The sequence below is a fragment of the Cyanistes caeruleus genome, chromosome 4, assembly GCF_971803275.1.
Source record: "Cyanistes caeruleus chromosome 4, bCyaCae1.hap1.1, whole genome shotgun sequence".
Lineage (NCBI taxonomy): Eukaryota > Metazoa > Chordata > Aves > Passeriformes > Paridae > Cyanistes > Cyanistes caeruleus.
Genome location: NC_141704.1, coordinates 61,253,200 through 61,267,101, shown reverse-complemented (window position 1 = coordinate 61,267,101; position 13,902 = coordinate 61,253,200). Strand labels below are relative to the sequence as shown.

The following is a 13,902-nucleotide window of genomic DNA, read 5'->3' as shown; positions in this document are numbered from 1 at the left end:
GAGCATCATAGGCACAAGAGGTGTGGGTTACAGGTGTGTGAAATGGCTTTGCTAGTCAGACATTACTTTCAGCATGATTTGAATTAGAAGAGGTGTAGGATTAAAGAACCCATTTTCTTTTGCTTTTTAAAAGAAATATACAGGCTTGGTGTAATTACCAGTGACACTGTGGGTGCATCCAGGCACAATTGGTGTTTTCTTCTTCTCCCTTCCTTTTTGGTTGTATAAAACATCACTGCAGCTCATTTTTCAGGATTGTGTGCTCATTATTGTATAGTGAGTGGCTCTGCTCAGAAGTTCCTACCTGAAATATCCTAGAACTGAAGTTGTTTCTTAAAAACCAAGAACAGCCATCTCTAAAGAACTGGTCCAATAGTCTGAGCAACCTAGAGCTGTTTGGATTTTCAGAGTCTTAGTGTTCCTGAGTTGTGCTGAAAAGAAATGACTTGATACCAGACCTGACTCTTTGGCTTCTGGAGCTGAGCCAAGTCCATTTCCTATAATTAAACTGCAGTCATCAGGGGCATGACAACAGCTGGATGTGACCAGGTGATTCAGTAACCTCTCCTGTCCTCCACCAGAGACAAGGAGGAAGAGGGGGCAGAGCGAGTGAGGAATTTAAAATGGATGCTGTGACTCAGAGAGAGCCTGGGCTCCTCTCCTTCTCTCTTCTTTGCCAGATTTTGTAAGGTCACAGTGAGGCTGCCCGTGCTCCTGGTGCCTGTTCCTGCTGGAAGAAGTGCGCAGTGCCTGCGGAGCTGTGCTCCAGCTCAGCACGGCACACTGCAGCCAAGTCTGGATGACTTTGCAGATGCTGGTGCTGCGCATGGAATGACCCGAGCTGAGCTGAGCCACGATGCAGTCCCAGCCCTGGAGAGCTCTGCCTGCAGGAAGGCAGTGGAGCTCAAAGTGTAGGTCCTCAAAAAGGATTTGCTTTACAACAGCAAAGAGAAAAAAAAAGATTGATGCAGCTGGCTGGGGTGAGGATGCATTTGTGTTGCAAAGACACTGGGACAATTCTTTTGGTCTCTGTGTAGACAGAGGAGCTTGGGAACCATGAGGAAAATGTTACCAAGAGCTCTATGGGTTGTCGTTCCGATTGGAAACGGCTATAAAGAATGGCATAAACTCTCAAGGGAGTCACAACAGGAGAATTCTCTGGTTTATTACTTCAGGCCTGTTTTATAGACTGGTACGTGGAAAGTACAGAAAAGAAACTCTTATTGGTTAGCAAAGTGCTACATCACCATCATTGGTCAGGGGCACACTACCCCCCTGACTCTCTCCTGCAAGGGAAAACAAGAGGACAGACAAACAGCACCTGGCAGTTGTTTTCTGTCTCTGAGGATTGTTTTGAAATCCTCCTTTGAAATTCCCAGGCTAGCTTCTCAGGCAGGACTGAGAGGCCATGGGCCTGCAGTTTCTGCAGCTCCCTGCAGCCTGCTCCAAAGCTAGCATCCATAGTGGGTAGGACGTATTTTATAGCAGCAGCTCCATCTATCCCTGAACAGATCTAAATCAGAGAAACCTGAGCACAGCAAAGCCCTTTTTTGGCAGTGTCCAGCAGCATTTTCTATCTGGGGAAGTACAGTTCTCTAGTTCTGTGCAGACAAAATGTCAGGGCTTCATCTATGTGTCTCCCTCCCTCCTACCAGCTGAGAAGCCAGCAAGTACCTTAGTAATGAAGGATTAACTGTGCAATCAGATCTGTGCTCCTTGTGCCATCCCCACATCCAAGCACAGTCATACCCTGAGCATAGGAAAACATGCTCACAGAATAAATCCAGGTCAGGTTTCAGGCTGCTGGCTTAGCTGTGGCCCTGACTTCTTGATGCTAGAGTTCTGACTTGCTTAGCAACAGTAAAACTGTGCTACAGGTCTAAAAAGCAGGACTGGAAAGGTTTTGCTCCTGGCCTCCCATCTGAAGGACACATCTCCTGAGCTGGCTGGCATCCTTTGTTTCTCATTTTTGATCCACAGAGAATCATCAGGGAATACTAGAATGGCCTGGGTTGGATGGGACCTTGAAGATCATCTCATTCCAGCCCTCTGCCATAGGCAGCGACACCTTCCACTATCCCAGGTTGCTCAGAGCCCCATCCAAGCTGGCCTTGAACACTTCCAGGGTTGGGGCAGCCACAGCTGCTCTGGGCAACCTGTGCCAGGGCCTCACCACCCTCACAGGGAACAATGTCCTCCTGATATCCAATCTAAACCTTCACTCTTCTTGTTTGAAGCCACATGCAGCCTCCAGCAAAATCCCTCAGGCATTTCACCTCTTTAGCAAGGCTGGGGATGTGGTAGTTGCTGTGGGATGGAAGAAGAACTAGGGAGACAGGGCAGTAGAAGCCCTGTTTTGGTGTTCTTAGATGCCAGCCCTAGCATCTGTCCCCCTAAGGATGGAGACATAGTGGTTGAGCAACGTGGGAACAGAAATGGAAATGAACTTTGGGCCTTTTCTGTTTAAAAGATGTCTCCATAGCACTAATCCTGTTGATGAGTTCCCTCATCTCAAAAAAACCAGCATTTCCAAGCCAGGCAGTGCTGAATATGTCCTTGCTTTACTTGCCACAGGCACGGAGAAAAGAGCCTGAGAAAAAAAGTAGCTCCTGCTGCCATCCCTGGAAGGCACTGGACTTCTCAGATGTCAGGCAGATCTGAAACATCAAAGGCACTTCTCCTGAACTATCTGACCTTTTATTACCCATGCCCTTCCACTAATACCCAGCAGATTATCTTTGCCTTGTTTTTGCTGCTGTATACCTGACCTGTGGAAACCCCCATGCTTTGAACATGCTCCGTGAGGGCAGGGAAGTGGCATTTGCAGTGACTGCTCTGCTTCAGGTGGCTCCTCTGTGGATTTTCTTTTGGATGTGTGTGACTGGAAGTGCCTCCAAGCATGTGTCACCACCCTCACACCTCCATCTGATCCTGAGCTATAGGTGAGTGTAACTTTTCTCTAAAAAAATCCTTTTTCTGTTTCTCTGTTTCTGCTGCATCTCTTCTGTATTTTTCTTTTATTCTTGTATTTTTCAGCCTCCTTTGGACTGAATTCTTTTGGGATCCTCCCTTGTGGGGAGCCCTGCTTATCTCAGTTCTTATGATTCAAAGAAAACTCCCGAGCTCGTTAGAATCTTGTTTCTCATGTTTATTAAAAGGTCATCACAAAACTTAACAGGTCTCTCCAGGCTGGCTACACAAGGTTAATCTTTGCAATCTGGTACATTTCTTTCTTCTGATGGTACAAACAAGGCCTTGTGGCTCACTTTGTGTCTGATGCACAAAATGGCCCCGAACTACGCAGTTCTTTTATCTTTATACCTATTTTTACCCAATCAACAATAGACACATATATTATTTTTCTTAAAGACCCAATGACCCATCACCTCTGTGATGCACTGTGGCATTTTCTACCCAATCACTTACTATTACCCAATAACCTCTAGGAGAGGAACATGAAGAAGAAAGAAGAAGGGACAAGAGACAACACCCTAAATCCTCCATCTTGTCTCCTGTTCTCTAAACTAAATTTTTCACCCAGTGATTTAAAATACTTTCTAATCTACACACTTGCACTTTTAGCTTTTTCTATCTAACTTTAACATTTGTTTTCATGTTTCACCATGAAAACATGCTCATGAATTTCATATTATATGAAATTCAGTGTTTTTCTGGATCTTATAACTAAGTATCAGAAACAAGGGCACACACTCTGTATTCCAGACTCCAACAGGTGAGCACCAGCTCAGCAGACACTGAGAGGAGGTTTATCCCCCGGGCAACTGTGGATTTCTGGGAGTACAAGCTGGCTGTACTTACACACAGTATAAGCTGCACCCCCAGACCACCAAGGACAACCATTTCCAGTGGTTTTCTCTCTCCTTTCAGCAGTCTTGCTGAAATCCAGGGGTGTGCTTGTGGAAACAGGTGCAAAAATGGTGGTTTTGGGAGAAGATGTTGCTGGTAGCTTCTGGATGTAACCATGATCATGAAATGAGGTGGTGAAGGAAAGCCAGTACAGAGGAGAGAGAGCCTGCACTTCCAAGCACTGCTCTGCTGTGTCTCAGATGTCAGCCACTGACCCCATCACACGGCTCCTATGGAGATGCAGATACTGCCACACACAGATTGCCTCTGGCTCTGCTCTCTGGGCTGTCTGCAGCTTTCTCCTTCCTGGGTCTGCTGCTCTGGTCCACGGCTTTCTTCAAGCACCACCTCCCACCGGCTTCCTGCGGTTCTCAGTGGTTCCTCTTTTGCGTTAGAATCTGCTGGAATAGCTTGTACTGCATGAGCAATTCTTGAAATCTGCATTGAGTTTATCCATAGGGCAGAGGACAGGCACTAGCAGAGACTATGAGAACCACCAGATTAACAGGGGGAACAAAGGCCAGAAACTGTGCAATGTGTTGCTCAGGCCATTAGGAAACCCCGATTTCTAGGGGAAGGGGGGAGTGAAAAATGGAGAGGCTGTGTGAGCCGTGGCATGCTGGACCAAACAGTGAGGGTCAGCTCCAGTTTTCCAGAGCCAGGACCCTGGAGGACTGTTGCATTCATTAGCTATCATGTCATGGTGTGGAAACCAGTGGCTTGAGGCTGTGCCTGCAAAATTGCATGTCTGGTCCTCTCCCGCTGTCCTTTTGTAGCCCTCAACCTCCACACAACTTGCAGCCTTCCAAGCACCTGAAGGGAGCCTGTAGGAAAGATGGAGAGACTATTGACAAGAGCCTGGAGTGACAGGACAAGGGGAATGGCTTCACAGTGACAGCAAGTTTAGGCTGGATATTGAGTGAGTTTTTCCAGCTAGAAGTTAGTTTTTAATGCTGGACTAAATCCTTGAATAATGAGGTAGAACACTTCTACAGCATCTTTGTTCTAGAAAGGATGGTCAGTTTCTCTATAGACAGCAAATCTGTGATGATTTTTATTGTTAGCAGAAACAGATAAAAATGGATTATAGTTACCTCACTTTTGCCATCTTGAAAAGAATCTGGAAGCTGCTGAATGAGACATAGAAATATCAGGCAAAGCTGTACTTGTAGGCATGAACTGCATAAAAATTAGCCTGTTAACTTGGGCTAGTCCATGAAATATTATTGAAACAAAATTGGAACAATCCAGCTGGGTCATGCAGTGAGATCTGTGATTTATGAGGGTGAAACCAACTCGACATCATCTTAACAACATACTATTAAATACACATTACTAAATTCGATATGTCCAGGAGCACAATTCCTGAGGGCCAGCATTCCTAGCTAATTCAATGGTTTCCACTCTTTTTCAAACATATTTCATAGCCATCAAAAACGAGCAGAAGCACTGTTTTGGAAGGTTTCTCTGCTGGCTACAGATAAAGGTAGAATTGAACAGTCATAGTTAATATAATGTCATCTCACAGAATGTCAGAATATCCTTAGTTAGAAGAGACCCACAAGGATCATCAAGTCCAACTCCTGGCCCTGCACAGGATCAGAGGCAGGCGTAAGCATAGAAATGTTTAGACTTTCCCTTCTGAAGCAAGGAAGGGAAGGAAATGGTGTAAGACTTCCTGTACTTCATCTACCAAAGTGTCTGTGAGATGACCTTTCCAATGCTAATTGAGTAAGAGTGAGCTGTGACAGGAATAATTCTTAAATGAAAAAAAAAAAAAAAAAAAAAAAAAAAAAAAAAAGCAATAAACATACAGACACAGTTCTGAAAGCTTAAATTGCTCTCCCTGATGCAGAGAAATATCTGGCACCTAAGGTAAACACCACCAAACAATGCTGGATTCCTGTCAAAGTGGCAGCTGATGGTCATTCTGGGAGTGTGACTACTGATGGTTCAGCAACTGCCAGCTTGGCCAGTTTGTTTCTGCAGCTTTCAGGCAGCAGTTTGAGTTGGCCTCTCTCAGCAGAGCTCATTCCAGGGACTGAGGGGTGGAAAATCCCTTGTCAGTTACATATCTCTGGCTCCAGAAACTTCCATCTCCCCTTGAAAAGGGGAAGGTGTCCTGCACCTCAGTTTCTGCATAGGAGGAGACAGCTCTTTCCTGTGCCCATAAGGTTTTACCCCAAAGATCACAAAGCTCATGGAATGGAAGGGACCTTAAATATAATTTTGTCCCAACCCTGCTGCCATGTCCTGAGCAGGGACACCTCCCACCAGAAGTTCTCGCATGCTCTTTTAATAGGAATCACATAAGGACAAGAGCTTATAATTGCTTATAATTGTGGCTTGCAGTTGTCATGCTTCTCATGAACAACAGCCAGCAAGAGGAATGAGCAGCTGGTTTATTGGTATGGGAACTCAGAAAACCCATGGAGTGCAGAGCACTTTGCATCCAAGGCAGGTGACATCTGGTGATGCCTCAGATGACACCTGGAGTACACGGGCATTCGTGAGGATCACCACAGCATTCTAGAAAGTGCCCTTGGACCTACACAGAGGACCTGCTCCATTACAAAGCCAACTGCAGTTTCTAGGAATGATATAATCATGTTAAGGGAGACCAGGTTTAAATTATCAGGTCAGCAGCCATGATGTGGAGGAGGCAGCTGAGGTGTAAGCAGATAGCAGTAGCAGGGTGAACTAGAGTTCACCTGGCTTACAGGGCTCCGTGCATGGCATTTACTGGGTTTGATGCAGAGCAGTTGGAGGGATGGGCAGCCAGCAAGCCCCTGTGGAAGTGGGATGACCAGAAAGTTCTATGTCCGAAGCAGGGCAGGAGGTGGTCCCTCTCTAGGGACAAACTGTCAGAGTTGATGGGTTGGGAGAGATGCACAGCAAAGAGAATCCCTGCTTGCTACAGCAGAACAGGTGCGTGACTTCTGCTCTGGTGCAGAAACCACAGCAGGGTCCCAAAGTGCTCCATTTGGAGGAAAAGGTGCCTTGGCAGGGGTGGGATTAGTGGGATGCAGCAGGGGAGATTTGGAGATCATGGAAATACTGTCAGCAGGTTTGGGCTGGAAGGAACCAAGGGTGACAAACACACTCCATCTATATTCTCACCTCATTCCCTGCCCTTAATTATACAGACAGAGTCAAATAACTCTTATTTTATATACCCCACTACCCTATGACTCCTGAGGGGGAGGCAGTTTGTCTCTCACTAGAACACTGGAAGCATGGGGAAAATGAATTTATGTTTTTCAAAAATTCAATGTTTTGGAGACATGTTCTCTGACGGTGCAAACTAGCACAGCCTCAATGAATTCAATTAGCAGTCCTGGCCCTGGAGTCATAAATACTGGTGAGTCTCTTGCTCTGAGCGCTGTGGCAGCATGTGCAAGATTTTAAAAGAGCAATTTTCCACTCCCCACTTTCTCCACTCTCTTTTTCATAGAATTCCAAAAAGTGCTAAATAAAAGTTGTCAGTCTTTGGGTCAAAGTTCTGGAACCAAATATCAACTGTACTGACTGCCAATCTGCATCTTAGAGCAACCCTCACTGGATGCACTTGACTGCCTCATTCAAAGGACTTTTTTCACATTAAAAATCCCCTTGAGTTTGATTAACAAATGACAAGTAAGCTGCTCCAAGTCCTTATGGGAATCCTGAAGGATAGATCAGTGTGGGGGCATGCAAGGACTTTAATTTCTTTTTCGAGGAAATCCTGCCACCTCTTATGCATGGAGAATTGCAAGAGAAGGGTTCATATCCACAAAAGAAATGTTTCCTGTGCATTTGAGGTGTCAACAACAGACAGGATTCCCTCTCAGCATACACACATCCTCTACAAATTTATGGAAGACCCAGAAGGTCTTGGTGTCCAGTGTTTTGGGGGGTTTATTATTTTGGGGGAGGGACAGACTTAATTTTAGTTTGTAAGTGCACCAGGTCTCTTCCCAGACACTGACAGAAATCCATGAGGAGTGGATGTCATTTACTGTCATTTCTTATAAGAAATTGAGGGCCAGCACAATCAGGGTCAGATACTGCAGTAATAACAGCTTTCACAGTAACAACCAGTCATTCATTTCTAGATCCTCATGCCTAGCTCACCAGAGCAGCTTCAGCTAAATCAAATTTATTATAGAAAAAAAACTAAGTCAACTTAGCCGAGGGGCAGAAATCCCAGATTGGTAAAAGGGTTGAAAGGAAAGAAAGCATTTATTTCTATGCCATCTTCCCCTCAAGTGTACACATAGGAAAAAAAGAAAGATGAGAAATTTGTCTTCAGCCTTTATTTGAGAGTTTCCTTACCTGAATTTAATAGTTCATCACAACAACAAGTATCAACATGAATGATGGAACAGCAGCAGCTGTAGCTTAAATATCCAAGTCTGTTTTTCAGAGAAAGGTTTCTGGGGACATTTATCCTTCCTTTTCCCAGTTCTCTGTCTTTGCAGCAGCAGAAAATGCAGCATATTCCCCTGCCCTGTGTGACTTTTAGTCTGGACATTGGGAGTTATTTCTTTACCAAAAGAGTAGTGAGACACTGGACCAGGCTTCCTGGAGGGGTGATCAATGCCCCAAGTCCATCACTGCTGGAGAAGCATTTGAACAATGCCCTTAACCCTTGGTCAGCCCTGAAGTTCTCTGGCTGTTGGACTGGATGATTACTGTGGGTCCCTTCCAATTGAAATATTTTGTTCTATTCTACTCTGTTCTGTTCTATTTCATTCTATTCTTGCAGTCATTGTCTTTGTGAATAGGAAAAAAAGAGGGAATGAGAGTCCTAAAGGACATGGCTGTTCCCTGAGGTTTTGGGCAGCAGATTTCAAGTGAGGTGGATGCCAGAGCAGTCCCCATATGCCAAGATGTTAAGGAACTGCAAATCAGGAGTGAAAGGCATTGACAGCATTGCAGAGGCTGCTGACCCAGCACCTTCCTGCCTTGAACCTGGTTCAAACCAAATGCATAACCTGCTCATGGGTTCTAAATCTGGTGTTTAGTTTTGAAAGCCAGAAGGAACTTTCCTTTCTCCCCACCTTCCCCTGCATCCAAGCCTTTTGCCTCAGTGACTTTGCTGAGTGGGCTGGGAGCAGGATACTCAGTCTCTGCTTCCCACCCTGCTCCTGGATGGGAACAGGAAGGGTGCCACTGTGGTGGGAGTGCTGTCACTTCCTGTGCAGGCTTGACCTTCCAGAAAAGACAGAAGATGTGTTTTTTATGTGTTCAATAGCTGTACCCCCTCTGAGGGTGTGTGCTGAGCAGAATGCTGGTAGTAGCAGAACTTCCATCAGCTTGAAAAGCATTGTCCCTTAGTTATAGTCATAAGCTAAGATACTGAAATGAGAGGGGGAAATGAAGCTTGGCATTTTTTCCAGTGTCCATATATTTTACTGCATGGACTCCAGCAGATCATCGGGAGGGGGATTCTGCCCCTCTGCCCGGCTCTGCTGAGCCCCCCCTGCAGGGCTGCATCCAGCCCTGGGCCCAGCACAGGAAGGACAGGGAGCTGCTGCAGCCAGGCCACAGCAGGGACACCAAGGGCATCAGAGGGATGGAGCAGCTCTGCTGGGAGGAAAGGCTGAGGGAACAATTGGGATTGTTCAGCCTGGGGAAGAGAAGGCTTTGGGGTGACCTCATTGTGGCCTTGCAGTGCCTGAAGGGAACCCACAGGAAAGATGGAGAGAGACTCTTGACAAGGGCCTGGAGTGACAGGACATGGGGAATGGCTTCACACTGACAGAGAGCAGGGTTAGATTGGATATGAGGAAGAAATTCTTCCCTGTGAGGGTGCTGAGGCCCTGGCACAGGTTGCCCAGAGCAGCTGTGGCTGTCCCATCCCTGGAAGTGTTCCAGGCCAAGTTGTATGGGGCTCTGAGCAACCTGGGATAGTGGAAGGTGTCCCTGCCCATGGCAGAGGGTTAGAACTGGATGGTCTTTAAGGTCCCCTCCAATCCACACGTCAGCTGTCCCTGTGGGCCGGGAGGGCTCAGAGCAGGGCCCAGGCTCTGCTCTGGGGGGCCCAGCAATGGCACCAGAGGAACGGGCAGGGACTGATCCCAGGAAGTTCCACCTGGACATGAGGCAGAACTTCTGTGCTGGGCAGTGACTGAGCCCTGAACAGATTGTCCAGAGAGGGTGGGGAGTCTCCTCACTGGAGATACTCCAGAACCATCTGGACAGAATCCTGTGTCCTGTGCTCTGGGATGGCCCTGCTGGAGCAGGGAGCTGGGACCAGATGAGCCACTGTGATCCCTTCCAACCTGACCCATTCTGGGATTCTGTGATTCTATGAGTGCAGATGTTTTCATCATCTGTGTTAAAATCCTAATTTATAAGCCACTCATAAACTCAGTGTTAAATTCTTGATGTGTTGTACAGAGACTAAGGAATAAGGGGAAGTTTCCAGAGCACAAATGCTTAAGCTTGCAGTCTCCAGTGAGACAGGAGGAACACCCTACCTCCCAAGGAAGGTGTAGCAGGATCAGAGAAAGTGATATTGTTTATATTTCTGTGGTGGTTTGAGCTTGTCTAAAGGATATTGGTGTGAATATCCATTTTGCATGAGAAGGTAAAGTCTTTCCAGAAGGGCTAAAGCAAGCTGCTTATTGGAGAGTTGGTGCTGAAAATGAAATTTGGGTGGATCTCATCCCTGACCCTGGTTGCTGGGTTATTATCATCTCCCTTTTTTCTGACAGTTCCCCATGTTTTTTGAGGGAGGAGAACAATTTGCAATGTAGGCACACTGAGGTGTTCTGGTTGCCAGAAAGTTCATTTTTGTTTTTTATTAATTACAGGAGTTGAGTGACTGCTTCAAGTGCAACAGTATGGCCCTGGTGTCTTGTGAAACAAATGGGCCCAGGAGAAAGGTCTGACCTGAGCCTCAGCTGGTGTCCCCTGACATCAGACTAACCACACCTGCTCAGGCCACCTGAGGGAGCCTGTCTCCTGGGTGCAAAGCCAAGCTATTTGCCTGAAGGGCAGTCTCAGCCAGCCTGGAGGACTTGTTTTAGGATGAGATGTGTGCTTCTGTACTTCCCATGTTGTTTTTTTTTTAATGTTTGCATCAGCTTACTGATGTAGCCTTGAGAAAGAAAGGAGGGAAGCCTTCCCTGATGTCTCCAGAGGTGTGTGTATCCTTTAACAACCCCAGAAAGGGAATGCTGGCTTCCCATGTTGAGAGTTTCCTGGAGGGAGAAGCTGATCATCTTCCCAGGGTCACCGAGTCCTCTTCTGCTTTGTTAAGATGAGTGTGCCAGGGACACTGAGGTTCAGATGGTCTCTGTTTCAGAGAGTTACAGCCCCAATCCTACAGCTGGGGAGAGGCAGCATAATTCTGCTTTACTGCCTTCTCCTGCTTGAAGCCTCAGCCTGGAGGATTTGTTTATCAGCTCTTTCCACATGCCACCACAAAAATTCAGCGTGTTACAATGCTAGCGAGAATGACGTTTAATTTTAGCAGACACCTCCTTTCTGTGTGTGGGAAGATGGGTTTTGCTGGGCGCTGAAGCGCACAATAAGGCTGTTATCGAACATTCCCATGCTGGTGTGAATTAGAAGCAGCACAGTTTTCAAAATCAGCAAATCTGTGCCCGGTTTAAACCAGTCTGCTTTCAAAGTCTTCACCAGGGGCATTTTGTACATGCGGTCCCAAGAGACAAAGTGAGAACTGAGGGTCATATTTTCTCTGGAGCCACACCAGTTTATATCTGCTGAGCCCCTGACTTGGAACGCTTATTCCACCAAGTGTGTCAGATTTGCTGCCCTGTTCTGCAGTAAATGCCTAAAGACTTGTGCAGTGCCTGCAGCAATGCATAAAAACAGTGACCAAGCAAAAAAAGGATCTGTTTCAGGGGAAAGAAGGACTTTTTGGATCACCTCTGTGGGGAGGCAGAAGAAGGGGAAGGAAGGGAAGAACGGCGCATGAAGGAGCTGTGCAAGAGCGAGTGCAGAGGAGGATGAGTCACCTTCAGGCTTTGGCTTGGGTGGCAAGGGAAGCACTTCCACCTCCAAAATGCCTCCTCCTCTTGCTTTTTCGCTGCCTTGCAGTACTCAGTCTCTGCAGTGACTCCCAGTTCTGGGCTCAGAGAAGGACGGTGGCAGTGCCCCAGTGTGGAAATGGCAGGGCAGGAAAGCACAGCCCCTCCTGTGGGGATGTCACAGCCCTGTGCCATCACTGTCTGTCAGAGGACTGGCCACGGGGCTCTGGGTAAGTCTGACTCCCTCATGTTTTATGCAGTCACTTAGCACTCACAGCACTGGCAAAGGCAGCACCAGCAAATCAAAGCATCTCCAGTTCTTTACACTTGACTTTGCTTGCTTGATGTCCCACACAGAGAAGTTACCTCACAGAGTCCTCAGCCGAGAGCTTCACAGCTGTTTATTTCCAGCACTGCCATCAAAACCCAGCACTGGGGGCAGCAAAAGGGATCTTTCCCCTTAATTGAACGATGACACTCAGGCATAAAGTCTCAGTTAATTGCCAGGGCTCTTCTGGACTCTTTATTTTGTCAGTACAAAACCAAGGCACTGCTAACTGGTGATTCATGGTAGAGCTGACAGGCACAGTGACTCACCTCCCAATAACACTGGTTTGTCTCCAGGGTCTGTGGGTTTGCTGGAGACATCTAACTTTCAGGTCGGTAAACTTAGGTGAGATGAATCTCATCCCAGGAAGCAGTTTCTGCTGCCATCTCTTGCCTTCCTCTGCAAACATCTCCATTGAAAGGTGTGTGGTGAAGAAATGCACTCTTCAGGATGAAGCAGCAGCTCTGAAATGAATACTGTGAAATGTCAGTGGTTCTGCCCATGGACCTATGGCCAGCTTGTAAGAAAGTAACTATTAGACCTGGACTGGGAGGATGTCAGGAGTAGAAAACCACCAGTCTGAGTGCTCAGCTTGCTTTTACCTGCAGAAATTCTCTTGCAGGCAGATCAGTCAGGGGTTACTCTGAAATCCACAGAACAGTTTTCTCTATATGTGCAGAAAATTTGCTGATCGGAGCAAAGCGGAGTGATTAGGTGACCAAATCAACACGAAAGACAACCAAAACAACACCCTCCCCCAACATGATATAAACAGCACTATTGTTTTGGAAATATCCCTCTCTTATGACTACTTTAGAATAAAAAAGTATTTCTCTAATAGCATTAAGCCTTCATGTGCAGGTGAGGTACTTTTTCCAGACCACCAACACCAGTAAAGATATCAGATGTGCTATAATATCAAAACAAATGCACAAACATGCTAGATGTGAATATTTATTCCTAAATTTCTATTTATTCCTAACTTGAAACCAGCTGGCTGAGTGTCATTAAATTCAGTAAATCCCAATCTAAGCAATGTTACACAAGAGATCAGTTCACGAGTTTTAAAGAGAGCTGAGGAAAGTTGCTCATGTTCATAAATATGAAATTATTTGCTTATTAAGTGTTGTCTCTTATTAAAATACTGAAAAGTTGCTTAATTTAACTTGTGCTGCCACTGGCAGAAAGTTGTCTTCAGAAGCTGAAATTAAATATGTAAAAACTTCTTTACAATTGTGGTGCAGATCTGTACTTGTGGTACTCTTGTGCCACTGACATAATGTGGATTTTTCCAAATGTGCAGCACATTACAGGCCTCTAGTGGTAGAAATAAAAAAAAAAAAATCAGCTTAGGATCCATCCTAACTGTAACAGGTCCTGATGGTACTCAACTCCAGTCTTAATAAGTTACATAATGTTTTCTGTTTATAGATTTGGCCTTGTAGTTTGTTCACATGAGGGAAATGGATATTCAGCAGAGGTCAGGGATGTCACTGACAATTCTCTGTTAATCTTAAAAAAAAAAAAAAAAAAAAAGAGAAAAAGCACATGGTGCATAGCCCTAGTCTTGCTCAATTAATTAATTAATTGCAGTAGCCAAAAGAGGTAGAATGCTGTGAGTCTACCAGGTTACGACCATGCCATACCACACCTGCTTAGGCTCCAGCCTTACCACCCCTTTTCCTGCCAGGGGTGTGTGGGCACAGGACTCTGCCAGTGTATCTC

At 46.1% G+C, this 13,902-nt stretch overlaps 1 long non-coding RNA gene across 1 annotated transcript in view; it reads left to right on the top strand.

Moving 5' to 3' along the window:
• The window catches only part of LOC147653691 (uncharacterized), a 40,347-nt gene extending 26,937 nt beyond the window's left edge, over positions 1–13,410 (top strand). The window contains exon 2 of the long non-coding RNA XR_015285724.1: positions 10,668–13,410. This is a non-coding gene — a long non-coding RNA (uncharacterized LOC147653691). The remainder of the gene's footprint in view (positions 1–10,667) is intronic.
• The last annotated feature ends 492 nt before the right edge of the window (positions 13,411–13,902 follow it).